The sequence below is a fragment of the Parus major genome, chromosome 3 (assembly GCF_001522545.3).
Source record: "Parus major isolate Abel chromosome 3, Parus_major1.1, whole genome shotgun sequence".
Lineage (NCBI taxonomy): Eukaryota > Metazoa > Chordata > Aves > Passeriformes > Paridae > Parus > Parus major.
This window is the reverse complement of record NC_031770.1, coordinates 26,523,206-26,545,119: the sequence shown is the minus strand read 5'-3', so window position 1 is coordinate 26,545,119 and position 21,914 is coordinate 26,523,206. Positions and strand designations below refer to the sequence as shown.

Genomic DNA, 21,914 nt, shown 5'->3' with positions numbered 1-21,914 from the left:
AAATTTGGGTATGTCTAAAGGATGGTCTCACTCTTGCTGTTATTGATACTTGTGTCAGAGCTGGGTTAGTCACTCAGGATTTTGCCAGCAAATTGCATTCAGGGTCCATTCAACCTCTCCCTTGCCAGCATTAGCCTCTGCCAACTTTTGTAAAAGTTGTTCATGGATCACAAGTGTCCCACAAATTCTCATTCTGAAGCATTATTGACCAACACATCCTCAGAATGCTTTAGTATGTTCATCTAGTTGTGATCTTAGGCCTGCCTTAACCCCACTCTCACTGTCACCTGGGTAAGCATCTTCTTCAACTGAGGGAATATGGGCAGGAGCATAGAGCTGAGTATGTAGTTTCTTTCTGCAGCAGCAGAAGGGATTCAAGGCTTTAAGGGAATTGTTGGTGAACTTTTTTTCTCCTTCATTTGCCTTTTCTAATGAACAGCTGCAAGAGCTTTAGAGGTTCTGCATTCCCCCTTTACTGGATTTTTTCAGGGGTATGTAGTGGGTTTTGTAGGGTAGCTACAGAGTACAACTCTTCTCCCACATCACCACCAGCTGTCAGAGACAGCCCAAATGCTGCCAGCAAGGACTGCAGTCCTTCATCCCACTGCTTCAATACCTTGCTTACTTTTCTCTCTGATTCTCTACTGAGTGTGGAGAGAATAAGGAATCACCTTGTAACTCATCAAATATGTCCAGTGGTTTTATGGTGCTTAACAGATTAGATTAATGTGAATTGATGTGAACTGAAAAATAAGGAAATTGCCAGGCAACTGGTTTTAAACAATCAGAAAACAATTGCTTTAACATGGTGCTTGATGCTGTTGTGACTCATAACCACCAGTTGTAGCAGCAAAAATGGGTAAGAGTCCTTTAAAAAGATTGGAAAGATTTGTGAAGGATGATTTCACCCTTGGCTATTAAATATGATGATCCACATGCCACCTCTGACTCAGGAAACTTTGTTCAACTTTGCCAAAAAGTGCTACAATGTTCTGAGAGAAAAAAAGTCTTCTGAGAGAAATGTTCCTTAAGCAGTGACCTTGGCCTCTGTTGATGTTAAGTTGCTGAGCTAGCTGAATTCTGGTAAGGCATAATGTTCTTCTGTTTTTCTTTAAATCTACATTTGGCTAATGTAGTGAGTCATCTGTGTCATACAAGGGCTAATCTATAAGGCTTTGTACAGTTCTGATGAATTTACTACTCACAACAAATGCTGTTGGATATTGCTCGATCTCATGCAATTAAGTATATCTGTGGCTCTAATAATTCAGGGATTACCCAGTACACAGTCTGTATTCATTCTTCTCTGCCATGGCTGACCAAATAAAAGTGGAAACTTGTAAACAATGGGAATGTGTTCACACTGTGCTGGCAATGCTTCTGAGTCTGCAATACAGAAGGCAGGCTGCAGAGAGAGAGAGAGAAAACACTGGTGTGCTGCTGCACCTCCTGACGTAACCCACAATGGATCTGGCTATCCCTGTAGTAATAAAACAGTCACTGAAAAAAAAGACAACAAATCCCAAACTACTTTATCCAGTGATTGCATAACCTCCACAGCCACACTGCAGCAGCTGAGATGAAAATCTTGCAGGTAGTTTGTAAAAAGGTCTCAAACCCCAGCTTCTCCAGGCAGGAGACTGCATTCACTCCTGCTTAGCCTAACAGGCTCAGAGCTCTCCTGAAACACAGTGGTTAAATTTCCCACTCCAGACAGTCCCACCCAAGAGACTGCCCTGAAGCTTTTTGCAGGGAAAGGATTTAATTAGAATATGATTTTTGTGGTACAATGCAATATTCAGTACAACAGGACTACCAAAATGTGTGCTTTGTGATTTGTAGTGCAGGTTTGCTTAGGCAACTTTTAAGATGATCCCTAGGTAGAGAAAGGGCAAAGGCACCAGAGAGGAATAGAGACTTTGCTGACCAGGTTTGAATGTCATAAATGCACAGTTATGGCTTAGTATTTGTATCACAGTTGACAGATGCTGCAGCAGTCATATGACCAGAGCATGACTTCATATTTCGGCTCTCTCCCCTCCTCCCCCAGTGATGAGAGCAGTGCTGGCACTTAAATAAGCAGAAGACATTTCCAGAAGGCTAGTTTGTAAGTTACTTAAAGGAGAAGCCTGAATTTTGGCACAGAGGTATGCTTTGTATGGATTGTTAACAGCTGCTCAACAGTGGCAGAGAAGCAAAACTCTTTACCTCCACTTGGGAAGTGCACTACAGTTGTTAGGGTAAAAACAGCGAATCCCAAATCACATGGGCTTAGATCATCCCTTCCCAAGGAAAAATATACAGGAGGCACAGTAGAGGGAAGAATTGCCTCCACAACTTCTCACAGGTTTACCCTGCAGACAGTGGAGCTGCTGCCAGATCTGATATCCTCTAGGGATCTACGAGAAATGCTGCAGCCACGAGGAGGCCATCTCTACCCTGATGCTGTCCCAGAAGCCACTCTGGATGCTCTGGCAGAGTGATTTCACAGGAGGATTGAACATCCGGGAAGAATATATAACTTCATGGAGATTTTTCAGGGATACTGAGTCCATCCACTCCTTTTGGCATAGATTTTGGATTATGCAATTCCTAGAAGTGTCCTGGGAGGAAGACAGTACAATGCTCTCTCAACAGCTAAACACCACTTCAGCGGGAAGAGGAACCCCACTGTCACACTATATTGGGAACAGCAAGGTAGTAACGACACAGACTCTCTTGTGAGTTGAACAGGAGAGCAAGGTTTATGACCTCAGATCTTCTTTTATAGACAAGTACGTGAAGGTCAAGAAAGGTAAAACTCTTATTGGTTAGTAAACACATCACCATCATTGGTCAGTGGGGTACACCACCCCTCGACCTTCTTTTGCAAGAAAACGAGAAACTGACAAACACCTACAAGGCTATCTTCTATCTCTGAGGATTGTTTTGATTCCTCTTTATGATTTCCCAGGCTACTTTCTCAGGCTAGTCTGAGAAAGTTACGTGACTTGCTTTTCCACAGACACTGGGCTTCCTGCTTGCTGCTTGCATTTAGTATCCACTCCCCACCTTTTCCAAATTTCCAAAGGTGCAATCGGCTCCATGGGGATAATTTTCTATCACAGCATTGTTACACAGGGAAACAGACTGGCTGAGAGTTAAAAGTCCTGAATTAAAATCCCAGCTTTGGTACTGATCCCCATTACAAGTTACAGTAATGGGAAGTGTTCTGAAAGTACAGAGATTTTTGTGTATTTTAGAGTTTTCTCACTAATGTGGTTGCATTTTGCAGTCCATATTTATGGACTACAGACCTGAAACTTTTCCATATAGCTTCACAGTTTGTCAAAAGATAAAAAGTAAGAATTTTCTGTACAACTACTTGCCTCTAAGCCTTCTTTTCTTTAGCCTGGTGTTGGATTGAAATGTGATATGATTATTCTCATCTATAAGACCAGTGGTAATTCTTTGCGGCCGTAATAGTCCACTTAACCTCATTAATGTTGACAGCACACCAGAACTGGGTGGGATTTCTCTGCTTTTGATACACAGGAGTTTGGGTTTCAGCTCCATGAAGGTCTTTGCTTGAAAAGTTCTGGCTGTATAGAGCAGTGGTTATTTGGATTATCCCAACTGAAGCATGAGGATTCCCAGAAGGACCAGCAGCTCAGTGCCCTGCTTTGCCACTGACTCGTTACAAGACTTTGCTGAAGACCTTTGTATAATTACTTAGTTTCTTAAACGAAAGAAAATGAAAACCTGAAAACCTGGGGAGAAGATGAGGTGTGCGTGTGTGCTACATGTGTGTCAAGTACTGCTACTTGACCATACGCAAGGGTCTTCTAGTCCTTTGGAATGTGCTTGGGTGGTTGAGCCTTCATCCCCAGCGAGCGCAGTGTGTGTTCTCTGTAGCACTTGATGCCAAGGGCAGGGCTGCAGCGCCCAAGGCTCCATGTTTTCCCTGAGGAAAACAAGCAGTGCCGGTGACAGTGCAGCGCTGTGCTGGGAGCTGCACACGGCTCTGTCTTGTGCTTCCCAAGGGCTTCTGGCAGGAGCCGGGCCGGAGGGACGCGACATTGCCGCCCTGGAACGCCACCCACTGAGGAGGCCTTTGTGCTTCTCGTTATGGGGGGAAATACAAGCGTTTCAAAGTGTTGTAGGGCTGCCTGATTCTTGGCACAGCGAGTGAACAGCAACAGTTGCAGTAGCCCACCTGTGATGCCTCCCTGTGCTGGGTGGAGATGGGGATTTTCAGGTGTCTCAATGAGCTCCAGCTCCTTCCCAGGGTATTGGAAGGCACCTTCCCACTGGAAACCACATCAGCAGCAAAGAACTGCTGCTCATCCTACAGCACACTGGTTGCCAAACGTGAAAAACCACGGTGATAAATATGCACCTTTCCTGTTCACAGTGAGCCTGCATCCATCCTACTAAATGAGAGCTGAAAATACAGCTCTTGGGGTTTCACCGAGACTTAAAAACCTCAGGTGCCTTTCTTTCACCTAGCCTGGCCCATGATAAGGTTTAATGGTAAAACATTGAATTGGAAGCAAGTATTTGAAAATAATCTGTTGACCAGTTCCATCATTCCTCAAATGCTGGTGGCAGCTGTGAGTATCACCCTGATGCTGGTGGAGAAAACTGACTTACCCCAAGTTGGAATGGGCTTCCCCCTCTGGCATGCACAGAGCATCTCAGGAAATGCTGGACAGACAGCTCATGCATCCTTCGAGGCCTTACCTAGCCTTTGGAGCTGGATTTGAACTGAATGAGATTGCCTGGAGTAGGTTAGAGAGCCGAATGGGATCAGTCATGGTTTTAGGTATTGACCCTGTTTGTCACAACATCATCCTCTGGGGAGTCACATTTTATCTGCCTTCTTGCTAAAGCTTTCCAAAAAGAGTTATTCAAGCCTTTTTACAATCTGCTGTCCTATGTCATTGAATGAAAAGTTTCCAGATACAGTGTATATTCATTATGTTAAAACATTGATCAAAACATCTAGGTTTCTACAGGTTTATGCCATACATTTAGGTGCCAGTAAACATTTGAACATGTAGCTTTTAGTGTTTATCTCTTTTTTTTCCCCCCCTAATTTTCTTAGTGCTGGTAAATTAAGCAGTTATCCAATTATTGTTGCTATTTAGTAAAATGGGGGTAGGGTGAAAGCAACAAGCAATCTATCAGATATTCTATGGCATCCACTTGACATTTTAACCACTTAAAAATAGTTAAAAAACACTTCCAGGAGGTAAAGCAGTACAAGGACTGTGTGTGAGCCCCACCTAAGCCATGAACATTCAGGAGTGACAAGAGCTTATTTTCACAAGTTCTAATAAACCTACATGGCTTGAGCATAGCCCATCCATAGTTTGTATCACTTCTACACCAGACCCTCCCTAACCAGTCTAGAAAAGGAATTTAATCTATTGGTGAGGGGTCTTAGGACATGCCCCCTTATAAATCCTGTGTGTCACTGTAACTGAAATTTTATTCTGGGGGTAAATTAAATGACAGTATCATTGACAATTTGTCTAGGGCTTTACAATTTTTTCTTTTGACTTGAACTGGGATGTAAATTAAGCTTCAAACTCTTCTTTGCTGCTCACAATCTGCCTAATCAAAGAAGGAGATTCTCCTGAACATTTCAATGCCCAAGTTGCTGGTGGGAGTCCCTGATAGATTTCTCTTTTAAATTCAGTGTAGCCCAGAATAGTAACTCTTACATAACATATACAGAGCAAATATGGGACTTGCTATAATTTCAGTGAGAGACTGCAGATTTCCTGCTGAATAACTAAGACAGATAGCGTTAGACTTATGCCTCAAATACAAATCTTGAGTAAATAAGCTTATTCCTACAAAGCAAGGGATAATGTTTCTTGTAGGTATCAGAACAGAGCTGACGACTCAATTGATTGTGACAGATCCCAGCTCCTCTCATGTGTCTGTGCATGGCATTGTGGCCTCTTATTACCTCAAAACTTGCAGATGCATCGGGCACCCTGTTCCTGTGGCTAAAGAGAGACTGCAGGGCAAGAATTTGAACTCCAAAGCCCACAGGCCACTGGAGCTACTCAGGAAGGGGAGTTCTTATACAAGTAAGATCTCTGCTTATTCACAGCTAGCTGTCTATCTGTGTACCATATACTCCTCCATGCAACCCAGATGGGAGGTCTTGAAGGAGCAAAGGCCAGGAACTAGACTTTTCTGGCATTGTATGTTTCGTAGGCCATCTAGCAAAATAAGTAAAATGGACTTTCAATTAATTTTTGCCTCCTCCTGCCTCTTGTTTTTCACATTTAACATCCTAACAGTGAACTGCACAGCAATTGCAGAGCCAGCACATTATGCATGTGTGTCTCACACACATAATTAATTGATCCCTGCCATGTTCCAGGGTGTGAATCTGAAATACTGCATCCTCTGAGTGCTCTCTGGCTCTTCAGGCTGGCAGCGTCTAAGGACTGTAGCTTGCTGAGTTGGGTAGGAGTCGGCTATTCCAGTAATCAGGTCATCATGATGCTGCAACATCCCAGAGTTGCTCCAGTACTGTTATATAGGAGGATGCAGCTGTCACTGTACTTAGTAAGGACCGTCACTGTACTTAGTAAGATGGTTGTAGTCATGTGGACTCTTGAACAAGGTTTCATTTCACTGGGATCTACAGATAGAGAGTCCTAGAATTGCTAGCAGCTTGCATATAAAGGCTGGACAGAATTTGTCCCTGGACCATTTGACAAGATTATTTACACAGAGAAATTTGCTTAGGTAAGAAACCTGATGGACACACACACATCAAATAAGCAATTACCCCCGTACTCATAGGCTTATGGAGATCAGTCATACTGACCTATAGTCCCTGCCATTTCCTGGATTGCTTTATAAATAAAAAACCTAACAGTAAAGGCATTAAGTCATTATTAGATTAGCCTTTGTTTTGCCTTGAGAATTTTTGATCTGATAAGAAGTATCCCCCTAAATGATTTGATAAGGTACCCTTTTCTTATTAGTATAAATAATGGTGCAGACAAGGCAGTGGAGTCTGAAAACCAGTTCATTACACAGAGGGAATGTATCTGTTTAATTATAGGGATGATATTGAACTAGTTTAACTGTGTGTTCCCTTTAAAGCTTGATGATCCTGGTGAAGTTTTCCTCAGTCTGGTACAGAGTATGTACATACACATTCTGCTGCACTGGTTGAATTAAAGAAGTGTGATGCAATATTTTTAGCTAAATAATTACAACTCTTCCACCAATATTTAGGTGTGGCATTTATCTGTCTCTTAGATTGACAGCAATGCATTGATCCTGCATTCTTGTGTCAGGAGCTAGTCTGTGACTGTTTTCTATGCTGATAGAAAAGGCTGGGGATTTAACATGTGTAGTGTTTTCCTTCCTGCTTGCTTCCTCACTGACTCTAGGTTTTCTGGACCCATAGAAGTAGCAGGCAGCAGTAACTGGAAGGGTAGTTTGAATGTCCCACATTTTCATTCATAGCCATGAGTATGCTTTTTCTACTCCACAGAGTCCCAGGAACCCAGAGCTTCTAGATTCCTTGCCTTTATTTGATGTCATGATTGCTGGTCAAAATACAATTTCCATAAGGAGTTAAAAAAAAAAATAATAAGAGGAGCTTGCCTTTGTGATGCAAAGATTGGCAATAAACTCCATGGGAAGGTGGGAAGGATGACTTAAAAAAATTAGAAGTGAACGACCTAGTGTGTTGTGAATATCTGAAACTCCTACTACAATTCATGCATGTATCTTCATGTTTTTAACAGTGAAGGATAGTTGGGTGTACTAAATTCTCTGTTGTTCATAGTCTCTGTGACAAGAAAAGATATCTTCCTAGGAGCCTAACTGCCTTTCAGAGGAGAGCTCTGGACTTTAAACATGAATTCTTGGGTTACTTTGATCAGTCATCTGAAAGAAGTCAGACTAGAGCATCATAATTGATACATAAAAATTTGAAGTCTCTGGAACTGAGATTTTGTTTCAGTAGCACAGGGAAACAGTGATATTGACCTTAAAGGGAGTTTAATCTCATGTGTCCACAGAAGACTGCTGTACATCTGCTGGCAGGCAGGCTCCAACAGAAACTCCATCATTCCAGTCTCTGGCAGCCTGGGCCTTATTTTGGAAAACTGTAGAAAACCAATGATTTAGGATATAAATCAGCAATAAACTGTATAATCCCAATGTAGAGGTTTAATTTAAAATAAAGAGAACTTGATTAAAAGGGTTAGATTAGAAACAGGATTCAAAAGTAGTCATGTGGAAGACATTTAAATAATAAAAATACCTTTTATGAGGCAGAGTACAGAATTCAATAAATATTTAAATAAAATACTTATGTTGAGGGTTTTGCCAGAAAACCCTTGGAGAATTCTTGGTTTAATTAGGTTTTTGCTGGTGCTATAAATCTGCCTTTAAGAAGAATTTCAGTTCTCTCATATGTCCTGGCAGAGGCCAGATAAACACCTTGGGGTACTCCTGCTGTCCTAAGGTCACCTTTATGCAGAGATACGTCACAATGCTCTACTTAGCAGCATCAGAACAGGACTTAAATGATGCATAAATCTTGAGCTCTTCAGGAGTTATTTTCACCCTCTCTGTATGAGAAGAAAAGCAAGCAGTTCCTTTAATCCAGTGTGGTTTCTGTATTAAAATAAGCCTTGATACTAATCCCTGGCTATCAGGATTTAAACTGACATATATCCTACAGCTTCAAACACCAGAACATCTGAGTTACCAATGTGCCCTTATATCCAGAGCATTTATGTGCTTAATCACACCAAAGGACAGAAAAGTCATTATATTGCCAGTGTTTTCCCAATATTGCACGGAGTTCCTTCAAAAAACCAGGCAGTTTTCCTGACATTATTTCATTTTGATGCAATGTTCTCACTGTTCCCCATTGTGACTTGAAAAAATGTGATGAACAAGGTAAATGCCACAGAGCAGCATATCCAGGATGTGTTGGCATCTTGTGTAAATTCAACTACACAATTTACAAACTGGATTTTGCGCTAAAATTTCACAAAAGGCAGTTGGCTTCTTTTGTATGTGAGCAGATTTTCTCCCTTACAGGAACATCAGAATTTCCAGGCCCTCATCCTAACACAGCTGTCGAACTTGACCAAAAAGAAATATTAGTAAATTATAAGGCATCCATATTTCTGGGTTTTATGATTATATATGTGATGGTAAAGTAGTGGTAACTACAGTGCTCCTGTAGTGGTAACTTCAACAATGTCAACTTCCTAGATGTACTATGCACATTATATAACACAAATAGGCCACCAGCTTGTATCTCCTTGTGTCTTTGAAAGTTCAGAGGTACTTCCTAAGATGCTGCTGCTCTGCAGCAGTTTGTTCTTTGCCTTGTCTTTGTATTCATGCCTTCCTTTCCATCTTCTGTTTCTCACCTGCATCTGTTGATAGGCAGGTAAGTGGTTAAGAGTTAATGTCCTGCCACACTCAGTGCTGAAGGGCAGAGTCACTCTTGGGGTTGCCCACAATAATGAATTTACATGTGCTAGAGCCACACTTTTTTGCTTTATGCTTCTTGCTCCCCTCTGCCTGTATCACAGCAGGGTATCATGTCAGCCCAAGTCTGACAGTCAGCAAGAACCGGGGAAAAAACTTCTTTCTTCTCTCTCTAAGGTTTCTGCTTCATAAGGTCTTTGGGGCAAGGGTTACCTGACTGTGAGGAATGGCCTTGATTTCATAGGCATTTTTAGACACTAAAAAGAGCAACTACTGAACATCAGCAACCTCACAGATATGGGCAGTCAGAGGCAGCCAGAGTTCACCTCACATGGCAGATGCGAAACCTGTCCTCTAAGTAAATGTAAAAATCCTTGGCAGGAAGTGGCTGATAGTGAAGGAAATTAAGTCAAACTACGTTTTTTTTGTAGATGGATACCAGCATTACCTATGATGCTAGAAAATTAACAAATGAACAGCAAAGAAGATTTCCACATGCAAGGATATATTGGCATGACCTCTGCCAGCAGAGGAAAGTTCTCAACGGATTTTAATGCACAGAGTAATGATTCCAACTTCAAAGCACTCCCTGCAATGAGGCTTCTCACTAACTCATGCTAACCAAGAGGACAAAGCATCTGTTTCTGAAATCTCTCATCCTCTTCAGATTACTTAAGAACCTCAGCCACAAATTTTAAAACTTGATACAGAGATACCACATCAAACTAAAATCACATCAATACCACTATCTTTTTTCCCATCTAAACTTCAGCAACTACTATCAGCCACAGTGAAAAGTGTCTCCAAAGGCAAACTACAGAAACACAATCTGTAATTTATATATGGCCATTAATAAAGATGGAAGAGAGTGCCAGGTCCTTTTGTCACAATTTTCCAAAGATACTACTTTTCCAAGGAAGTATCTACACCACAAAGATATCAAATAAGATAATCAAAGAAAAATTGCAACAGCTTTTGAAATGCCAGAATCATCTTCCTCTTGTGACAAAGCATGGAGTAGAGAGTCGTTAGAACACTGAGAGGAGAAATGGGTGTTCATATCTTCACAAGTGACTTGAACCAAGAGAACCTTTTGGGTTGTGGAAGAATGGATGTCAGGGTCTTTATGAAAATCAAACTGCACAAGTTTGTTGCAGAACCGAGCAGAGGCTGAACTTCTAAACTTTGGGGGAAAAATGTACCGACTTAGAGATTTATGAATATTTACTTCTCTGCCAGGGTTGGCTTTAACCAAATTTTAATGGTCTTACAGCACATGATGAGTGGGATACATATTAAAGGGGGAATATGTAGTGGGCAGCTGTATCTTCCTAGTACCTCAGCCAATGGGAAAAGGAGGTGAGCAACATGCAGTTGGAAATTTAGGATAAAAGGAGGCTACATCCTCCAAAAACTCAGGAAAAGCCCCATGGGGGTATGGCCTAATGGCCTCTCTCCCTTTATTCAAATAAAGTTGATTCTTTCAGGGCTCCTCTATCTCCTTTGTGGACATTGGCCCTTCACAGCATGATTTTCCATACAATACCATCTCCCACATAGTTAGTATTTCTTTTCCAGTGACTAAACAATTCACCTGCTAAAGCCTACAGTGATGCCTAAAAGAATCTGATTACTTTGAGCACTGCCTAGCTGAGGAGCTCCTGATCCTTGACAGTGAGCACTCACATAATCACATGAAAAGAGAGATGCGCGTTTTCTTCCAAAGGGTCTTTTGACAATTTTCATTTGTTTTGTTTGAAATTCAAGGATTTATTTTTTTTTTTGTTTTGGAATAATAAAGATCTTTAAAAGGATTCAAAACACATCATGTTTAGAGAAAATGCCTTTCTTCTGAGAGAGGCTTTTTCTGATAGATGTTTATTCTTATCTAATTCTTACTTTAGTGACTGGTAGCTATTGGGACACTCAAAGCAACCAAATTTCTTTCCTTGGTAAAATTGTAGTAGGTAACAGGTAACTTTACATTTGAAAGCTATATGCGAGGGGAAAAAAAAACCCCTCAGATAACAAACCCATGAAAATCAAAGACAGTCTGTTACTGTGTCAATTTCAAGAGTGTGCTTTGGGATATACTAATTGATGATATGTCCAGTGAGTACCTCTATGTAAGGTAGAAGGTGACTGATCTCTAAGACTACACGGCTAATCCTCAGGAATTTCTGGTATGATATTCATAAGTTACAAGTTTTAAACTTTCTAACCAAAACTTCAGAAACTGCTTTACTTTAGAAAATAAGGCACCATGTTTGAAAGTCATTAAAAGAGCTTGTAGTTGATCCATCAATCAAGGAAGCAGTACACTTTTTGATACATCAAGCAAATTTTGCTTGGATACCAAGGAGCCAGCCAAGGAACTTTAAAGGAACAAAGACAAAGTTCTCCATGGATGTGCTGTTGCTATAAGGTGGAGGTGACATTGCCACTCCCAAAACCCTCTGTAGGTTAGTGCCTAACCTGTCACAGGGGCTGCAAAATTTACAAAGTCTTGGAACCTCTGCTGTCTGTAGTGCTCTTCGCTGTCCTGGATGCTCCTATAAGACTGCTTGTGCCCCACTCTTATTCAGGACTGATCTAACCACCACATTTTTAGTGCTACAAAACCAGTGATTTCCTCATTTGTGCTAAATATTTGAAAATCATGAGTCAGATTCTAGCATCATAATTGGCTTAAAACTCATGAGATTAGAGCATTTTAAGTTGTCACCTGGCTTCTGGGCTTCTCGGTCTGGAGTTTTCATAACTATAAGAGCTGGAAACTCGAAAGTGTTTACTGTGTAATTGCTTGACTGGTGGCTGTGACTTACAATAGAATCTTTAAGAACCAGCAGTACTGGTTTTGATTTGTATACCAAATTTTCACAGTGAAGAAAAAAGGAATAAAATTGGGTTCTGTAGACTAGTACTAAAGGGAAACCTAAAGGATTTTACACTTTTACTTAGTTTGTGCACTGCAGGCAGGAGGTGAATGATTGCAGGCACGGGACCAAAATTGTCTGGTTACCTTTTGGGACCACACAAACTTTGGGCTCCTTCAGGAGACACAACAACCCTTAGTGGAGCCTCCCCAGGGCTGGGGTCATTTGTGTTGCCCCTCTTAACGTGCTGTGAAGCAGAGACTACCCAGAGCTTAGCGACTACTGGCTGGGCTTCTGATCTTCCCTGGATGCTGGAAATGGGAGAAAAGCCAATGTGGCAGTCCTAAACCAGTTCTTCATAGCCCAGAGGCTATGGGAGCAGGAAGTACTCTCAGCAGATTACTCACCTCTGTGTGATAATGCCAAAACAGATTTCAAGGCAGGAAATGCCCAAGTAAAATCTGAAGTGTTCTTAGATGAGATTGTTAGAGATGGTTGAAATGTGTTAATTGTTTTGCACTTTCTTTTTTTACCATATTTTCTTATATAAGTTCCTTTTTGAACTGGAATTAGAAAATTTAGAAAGAAAAGGTTTCCTGAAAGCCAGAAAATTATGATAAGAGGGAAAAAAACCACTTCATTTAAAAAATACCTTTTAAAAATTTTGCTCCTAAGTGCTCAGATGTCTTAGTCCATATACACATTTCACACATACACATACACAAAGTCTAGTTAATGTGATTTAACATTTTGTTAAAAAAAGAGTGGTGATCCAAAAACCATACTGTTATCTTACAGTATGTAAAATACTTTGTATTTTGAGACAAATGAGCTATGAGTCAGCTTCTGTTTTAGAAATAAACCTATGTGGATGCTGCATGTAAATGACCTGATAAAGGTTCCTATAAGGAGGCCATGTACTCTAAGAGTGAAGGGGCCTGCCTGTTAGTTTTCTTAGGCTTCTTTCAGTCTGAGTTTTCTTCAGTCTTTGCCATTGGCTGCTGCTGTGAGGCAACTGCAGAAAAATACACCACACAAGGTTTGGGGATGCTATTCTAGAGCAACAGGAGGTGCTGAGTCATTTTGGTCTGGTTTAAGAGCAGGGATGCAAGGCAGGAGTATCTAAGGCACAGGTTAGCCCCCAAACTTTTGAAGTAGACTGTAAGAGTATTCCTCCGGGGAAGGTGGTACCCTGCCCTGCGGAATCAGCACACATGTTCCCTGGATGGAGGCTTCCTTACTCCCCCTGGCCACAGGGCTTGGATTTGTTCTCACTCCAGAGCACCGTCTAGCAATTCAAGGGAAACAGCACTCCGGAAAGGGTGAGCCACCGTCATAAAAACTATATTGTGAGACTATTCCAGATGGAAAAGATTTATATCTGTAAACCCTAAGTAATAGTAGTAATAATCTTGTAAATAATAATAGTAATAATTTGTGCTGCCTAATTCCTAAGTCTTAAGGTTCTGCTATGTAGTCAGCAAGTTTTAAGGTGGAAAAAGAAGGAATGATTTCTTACACATTTTTTTGTTGAGTGTGTAAATAAAGACATTTTAAGGTACATTAATCTAGTAATTCTTTTTTCAGTTGTATTGGGGACCTTGAGATCCATGACACAAAGGGTTATCTCCTAAACTCAAGGACTGGCAAAATGACACAACCAAGGCCACTGCTGTGCATTAATATGTGCACTGTAAGGTACAGTACAATACATCTATCATCAGTGTGACTTGCTGCTATTTGCCATCCAAAAAAAATGCTGTAATTGTGACTCTGGTTCTTCCAGTACTGGTAAATAAGCTCCATCTACTGGTTGTTGTGTATGACAAAGAATTAGGACTGAAGACTTTATTCATTTATGTAATACTTGCATTAAGATAGTCCTCAGTCATCCATGGGATTCTTAGAGTTGTCTTCTTTTAGATTCACTACAGGCAAGCACCTAAACTTTTGGTTTTGGAACTCTGAGGGACAGCACAGAAAATGGATGAACAACTTTTTCTGGCCAAAGTAGGCCAGAATGTTTTCCTAAGGCAAATTAATGTACCCAAGATGACTGAAAAAGTGGTGCATGTAGACATGCCTGGATCAGAGTCGTAGGACTAGTTGGCTTAATTCACTGCAATGATGGACAAGTCAGGAGTGCTGGAGTGCTCCTGACTTCTGACTTGCCCTAGGAAGACAGTGGCTGAGTCCCTTTCAGAATTTCCACACTCAATTTGCAATTTGCATTCATACTGCTCTTAGCATTTCTGTTACAGTTGTAACAGTTGTCCACTACCTGTAAAGAAATCATTTTCCATTAAAAGGCTATTAAAACTTGTTAAGTCTTGAAGGTATTTCTTCATTTTTTAGCAAATGAAACCATGAACTTTCCAGAAAGCAAGGGTTTCTTCTTTCTTTTCTTTTTTTTTTTTTTTTTTTTTTAATAGCATGCTTAGATTTTCCAGTTTTGCATGCATCTGAGCTTGACCTAGACAATCAAAGTTTTAAATCTAGTAACTAGGTCAGAGGGAAAACAGACCATTAGGATGCTGATGCAGATGAACCAAATCCCCTGTTGCAATATTGCAATATTAATGGGATAGGACAAATATGTTTCAGGTGGATCTGGTAAGTCTAGGCATGGTAGCCAAAGTACTCACTTGGCTTAAAAGAGAGTTTTGTGCAAGATTACATCCTGAGTCCAGAAGGCCAGAGTGTCATGAGTCTCACACTTCCTAGAAGATCACTCTTGTCAGCTAGTTCTAAGGCCAGATACCTTCTGCCTTTCTCAATGCCATATTTACCATCTGATTCACAACAGAAGTTACTACAGAAGGAGAAGCTCCAATTCTAGAATCATCTATTGCCTATGGATTAGGACACTCACCTAAGAGATGGAAGGTGACACAACTTGTCCCTTCTCTAAATAAGGCTGTTTCCTCATCTCTCAGGTGAGGTCCTTATTACTAGATTACTACTTACTATTAGGCTTTCTGCTGAGCTGTGAAGGGGCATCACTTAGCTTTTTCTTCTGAGACCTCATGCCTGAATTACTTGTATACAGAAGTATACGTTTGGTATGGAGATAGATGTTTAATACCTTGGTGGAGCTCCCATTTTCTTCTGCTTCCTGTCAGCTACTTTCAGGTAAGTCATGAGATTTCTAACATATTTTCAAGCATTTAGCATGTTAACCACAATTTCTGCTTTCATAGAAATGTTTACATTTCACAGCTGAAAACAGAAGTATGTAAATTTCTTCCTGATTAGATAGAGTCTGAATGAGTCAACAGCGAAAGACTGAGTTAATGAGTAATGTCACCAAGTGACAGGGTCCTTAAGAAATAGCTGTTGCTGATTTTAAGTCACGGTTTAACATGGCCCTCATATCTGAAAACATTGTGTGATCATTTAAAACTTTTGCCTTCAGTTTTTGTGTCTGTTTTTATTGGCAAACATTCATTCTTTAAGCAAAAACATTGGGACATTATTGTTCTTATACAAGAAGTGCTTAGGCATCAGTAACATCACTCTCTGGACAGTTAAAAAGCACAATTTTCACCTGTGAATAAATGTACTTTAATTTACATCAACGAGCATTTTTATTTGATGGCTCAGTTCTCATGGTTTCTCTTTGCATCTAATGCCAATGTGGAGATAATGAAAAAACAAGGGCAGCTGCACGACTGTTTTGTTGCTTTGTTGTTCCCCACCTATAACTCTCTGATAACATCTTTCACCTAAAACTTTGAGATGCTTTTATCACTCTGACCACTAAAAAGGGTACAACCCTACCAGTCCATAAAATGTGATTAACTAACCAGTAGTGCCTCTTCTTCCTTCCCATTGCCACTGCTTAGAGAACAGGGTACTGAACTGCCTGCCAGTCCTTGGTGTATCAGCACCAGAAACCTGACATGATGCTTGGCAAATCTTCACTGGGGCTTGAGGGTTGCAGAGGGGAGCCAAAGCAGGGCCATTTCCCTCCTCTGCTTGCTCAGTTTTTCCTCACAAGGGGAAGAGATAACAGAACTTTCTACTGCTAAAGGGTGTAGCTGTGGTCATTTCAGCCCCATGTCAATACTGAAGAAACAGATTCATAAATTGTGCTCTGTTCTGCTTCAGTGCAAACTCACAACTGAAAATCATAGACTCTAAGGTTAACATGAAGAGGGTCCTTTCCCTATTACCATTTTACCTTTCTTTCATTGTTTTCTAGGTTCCTGTCATAGCCCAGAACTTATTCTGTTTTCTCTAGGGAGATGCAGCCTCAGAAGGTGGTTATGAAGAGACAAATTGTGATGGTTGCAGCTTGGCCCTAATGCTACTCTGCCTGGAGGGTACTTTGGAATTGGGACTATTGGCCAGGACCAGGTAAATTAGTACAGTTATCCTAATACAATGAGATTGAATATGCAGGAAATTGGAAGACACAAGAAAGCAAGCTCTTGAAATTGATACAACAGCAAACCAAAGATCCACATCTTTTCAGATTTCTTGAGTAAAAAAACACAGTTCCAGCAATGAGGGAGACACTGCAGATGTTCTGAGTTCCTGCATCTCTCCATAAGCACCATATTCCCATGTCTCATGTTTTTCACACATGTACTTCTTTTGTGACAAATCTGCTTTTGTGAAAAAATCTGCTCAGCTTCACATCTTTCTCTCCTGCTTCTTCCCTCCCAAGAGGGAGGCTGACACTTTCTGTCTGTGTGTACTCCAAACCCCATCTCCTTCTCTCGGAACTTGGTACATTTTCCTTCTTGTAGTACAATGGTCAAAAGACTTCCCTTGGTCAAAGTGTGCTCGTTTGAGTTCCTTGAACTCTTAACATCCTTTTTTTCAAAAGCCATTTCCTGCTCTTTGTTCTTTCTTTTTTTTTTTTTTCTGGGATTTTTCCATGACACATCTCCAACTCTTACAGACCACTGGGTGCAAGGGCAGTCATACATTTCTTCTAAGACAGTTCTTAGTCCTTTTAAAATGGAAGACTATTAATGGCAGTGACTCAGACATTCTTCCCTTTTCAGGGAGCTATATGACACCAGCTGTGGTAGAAGATTGCTGATTCACTACAATATTAACCTTTCCACGGTACAGCAATTTTATAGCTTTATCCAGCATTCATAAATTTGAAATAAATAGCTTTTCCTACCTGTCATTCTTAGTTATTTAGGATAAGCTTTGGCCTCACATGAGTTTGTAGAATTGTTTGATGCAGGCCTAAATACAAATATGACTACTGCCTAGAAATGTGGGGAAATTATATGTTAGTGCCAAAATGCGACACCTAGATCACGTGAGAAAGAATACAAAATACAGTGCTCCAGTGCTTTGCATTTGGCATCACTTATACAGGTCCAGGAAAAGGTTTCCACAACCATTTCACTTGGTGGCTGCTAACAATGGTGTGGCTCAACAGCAATGCTACAAAGTCCAGCCCAGAATTTTTTTCTGCTATATGTGCTGTGTCATGATGAATGCCCCACAGAAAGGAAAAAAAGATGTCTCTGTAGGAAATGGGTTGCTTAAAGCAATTAAAAAAAAAATAAATTATTTCATTTAATTTCCCAGGCAAAGGAAATGTGGATATTTGTTTGCAGAAACATAAATAGATAGGATTAAAAATTATGAACTGCAGCTGTCCGATAACTTACCTGCAATAAAACTTATGTAAACAGATGCCATTCCATGGGAAATGTCTTCTCTCTGGTTGACTGTCAGCCTTTCATGACTCAGAAGACACACAAACATCATGAAACTAAAATGAATCATTATTTTTCCAGTGGAGAAAACTGACAAAAAGGAATTCACTTGTACCAACTGCAGCAAACCAATGAAAGAATTGGGGCAGACTCCCAAGGTTTACGCAGCATCATGGAGTAAGGTCAGGTTCAGTTTCCCATTAAGTGAAGTGCTGTGGGTATTAGAAGTGCTAAAGAGTCAAAGTGCTGGGACTTTGCTGGGCTCCCCAAATGTTTCAGGGAAGAAGCTGGTCACTCAAGGAACGGGAATACCACACCTGTGGGGGAAAAGTGAAAACAGCAGAGAACCTATTTTAGACTGATGCATTATTTGCTCTTCACAAATTTTTTTTCAGCCCAGAATTCAAGTATGATGGGAGAATTATGGTTTCTAGATTAAAAGATTTGTGTTTTGACTTTGCCTGAGACCGCTGGGTTGGAGTGTGGGATATGAAGGACTGCGTGAGACCAGGTAGAGACTTTACCTTTTCCCTACTGCAGATGTGTATTTTGAGAGCTGGCCTTTGTTATGAGGTCAGTGCCTACACAGGTAGACCAACTTTCATTCTTGGATGAATTCTTAAAAGCCTGTCGCTGAGTTTTGCCAGTTGGCTGGTTTTGTTTTGTGCTTTCTTCATGGGCCAAGTTTACCAAAGGAAAGTGTCTACTTTTTCATTAGATTGCCTATAGTTACAGGCTTGTGCTGAGAGCATGGACAAGTATCTGGGAATTATGAGCCAGTGAAGGATGACTGATGCAAAGCAATTTTTGTTGCTGGTTGAATGTAAATGAAGACTTGCATTTACTGTGGAAAAAGAGAATTTAGGGTTACTGTGATTTCTTTCAGTTCTGTCTCTTACTTTTTCTTTTTTTTTTTTTCAGTCACATGGTTCTTTCACTCAGGGGGAACACTGTTCCATTGTTGTGATGTGCCCAAGCAAAATACAGAGCCACTTCAAGGCTGCTTTAATTGACAGAGAAGCTTCTGATTATTTTCTATTATCCCTGGAATATAAAGAATACAGTATTACAGTACAACATGGGCCACTCCCGAGAAACTGACAGGGCCTTCATCACATCTTAAGCAGTGCATGGTTCTTACAGCAGGCAGGTATAGATCCCTTTCCTGTTTCTCTAGGAAAACTTTTTACGTGGGTATTTGCACTTCAGATCTTCTGCGCATTGCTAGTTCAGCCCAATGAAGCTTTGTGGTTACTGACAAGAAAACCTGTGGAATAGACTCATACCAGACACTCAGTACTCCCAGTTCCATACATCAGTGCTCCCAGTTCATCATGAAGCCAATAACTCCTGCTCAGCTTTTTGCTGAGTGATAGATATGTGTGTGGCATTCACATTTGCACAGCTGTTGGAGGCTCCTGCATAAGTACATTAGGAATGCCATTACAGTTTGTGTATTTACTTATTTGCCTGATCTATCATTGAGGTATCTAGACACTCCCCCGCCCATCTATCAGAAGACTGGAAATGACACCCTGCTCAAGTCCAATTTTCCTCCTACTGCAAATATACATATATATAAAACTTGTTGTGAACTGATAGAGCTCCAGCTAGCTAAAGTCACCTAGAGCAGGTTGCACAGGAATGTGTCCAGGTGGATTTTGACTCCACAATCTTCCTGGACAGCCTGTTCCAGTGCTCTGACACCCTCAATGTAAATAAATTCTTCTTTGTGTTGAGATGGAACTTCTGGTGTTCTGTTTTATGGCCTCTGCTCCTCATTATGTTGCTGGGCACCACCAAAAAGTCTGGCACCATCCTTTTGGCACCTGCCTTTGATATATTTATATGCACTTAAAAGATCCCTTCTTAGTCTTCTTGTCTCTAGACTAAACAGGCCCAGCTTCCAGTCTGTCCTCATAGGAGAGATGATGACTCCTCATCTTTGTGGCCCTCCACTGAACCCTCTCTGGGAGCTCCATGTCTCTCTTATTCTGAGGAATCCAGAGCTGTACACAGTATGCTTTTTCTCATGGCTTCAAACAGGGCAGCTCATAGTCCGAATCCCTCCTTCTCAGTCACTTCCAAATTCATGAATCCTCAGTCTCTAGCATAAACTGTGATTCCTCATCCCTGAGATGTACAGACTTGGAACTCATCCCAGTTCTACGACCTCAGCTTCCGCGGGCCAGCATTGCTCCCTGCGCGACGCGCACCTCCTGGCGTACAGGCCGCGCCTCCCGTGCCGTGGTTCTGCCGGCGGGGCCGGGCTGTGTGCTCGGGGCCGCGCTGAGGGGCCGGGCTGTGTGCTCGGGGCCGCGCTGAGGGGCTGGGTGGGCCGGCTCTGGCTGTCCCCCCGCGGGTTCTGCCGGCGCTCACGTAGGCGGGGGGGCGGCGCGGCGGCCCCGGGGAGCGGCGATCGGGGCCGCACGTAGCGGGGCCGCCACCGCGCCGAGCCGGTCACGTCGGCGGAGCCGGGCCGGCGGCGCCTCGGGGCGATTAAATCGGGCTCTTTGTGGCGCCGACTGTCCTCTCTTTGGCTCCGGCCGCCGGCACCTTCCGCCCTCGGCGGCGGCTCTCCGTGCACGTGTGAGGTGCCCCACCCGTCCTGCCCCCCAGCTCCGTCCGACGACACCTGTCTCCCTCCCTCCCGCACCCCCGGGAGCGGGAAAACTGATCTTCACGTTTCGCCGGGAAAGCGGAGTCGTGGCTCGAAAGCCTACCTTACTGTTCCCAAAAGGAAACAGAAACCCACAGAATCAGAGCAGCTGTTTGTTCACCCAGAAGGCTCCGTATTTCACTGAGCTCAAGGAGTCATTCTGTGCAGAATAAACACATTTCGATTGTGTCTCCATATATAAAGCAGGTTCCAAAATGGGTTTTGTATCAGACACATTTAGTAAGTCGCTGTTACATAGACTTTATACACAGATAATCTGTCACCCCATATACCAAGTAAGCTCTCAAACAAAAAGTGGCATCTGGAAAATAAAAAAAAATTTCATTTGACTTGAAACAATGAAAAGTATTTAAAAATGGTTGCCACTTACTTTTCCTGCGTTGTTACTCTTAGATCCCATAGGAAATGCTTCGCCTCATAGGCCTTCTAATAATGGCTGTCTCAATTTTCATTTTATGGTTATGCATAACTTATGTATGCTGAACTGCATGTTGTTTCCTCTTTTCTTATAGCATCATCATGCCTGTCACCCTAAATCTTCTGCTGAATTCTTCCCTGTCCTCATGGTGCTGCTGCTTCTTTTAATTTCTTCTTTAGTGTAGCAGCTTTCATCCACTTTTCCTGTTCCTATGCATACTTCCACTACACATACCAGCACGTGCTGTTTAGCTCATTTCATCACCCAGGAAAGTGAATTAACAAAGGAAGAGTAACAAGCTGGTTTCCTGTCCTGAAAGGAATCCTTAATAATGTGTGTAGGAATTGACTTTCGGGTCTGCTTCAGCTGCCAGTCAGTCTGCATGGATAATTAACAGGGTTCCGTAAAAAAAAAGAATTTAAAAATAGTTCTCTGTTGAGGGAAGATAATCAACCTTATTCACCCACAAAGGTGACATCCCTTAGAGTAAGGAAGTAGGGCAAGAGATAATTCTACAAAGGCTTCTGGCTCAGTGAAGCAGGCTCTAATTGTAAGAAGACAGAAAGTCACTTTGAATCATGCCAGAGACCAGACCGGATCCTTTCTGCCCCTATATCTGGAGAAAATAGGAAGGCCTGTGCCTAACCATGGTCCTGTTCCTGTTGTGTATTGTGGAATCTAAATTTAGAGTTGAGTGGGTGGATATTTTGCAAATAGTTATCTCAGAGCTCAGTCTGAATGGCTGGACAATATTTTGTGTTTGGGAAAGAGGT

The 21,914-nt window shown here is 41.7% G+C and overlaps 1 long non-coding RNA gene across 4 annotated transcripts in view; it reads left to right on the top strand.

Annotated features, from left to right (window-relative positions):
• Positions 1 to 19,782, top strand: part of LOC107201663 — a 31,530-nt gene extending 11,748 nt beyond the window's left edge. For 2 of the 4 annotated variants that reach the window (XR_004496801.1, XR_004496802.1), the window contains exons 3-4: positions 13,941 to 14,051; positions 16,597 to 19,782. This is a non-coding gene — a long non-coding RNA (uncharacterized LOC107201663). The remainder of the gene's footprint in view (positions 1 to 13,940; positions 14,052 to 16,596) is intronic. The other 2 variants (XR_004496804.1, XR_004496803.1) reach the window with 2 other exon arrangements.
• The last annotated feature ends 2,132 nt before the right edge of the window (positions 19,783 to 21,914 follow it).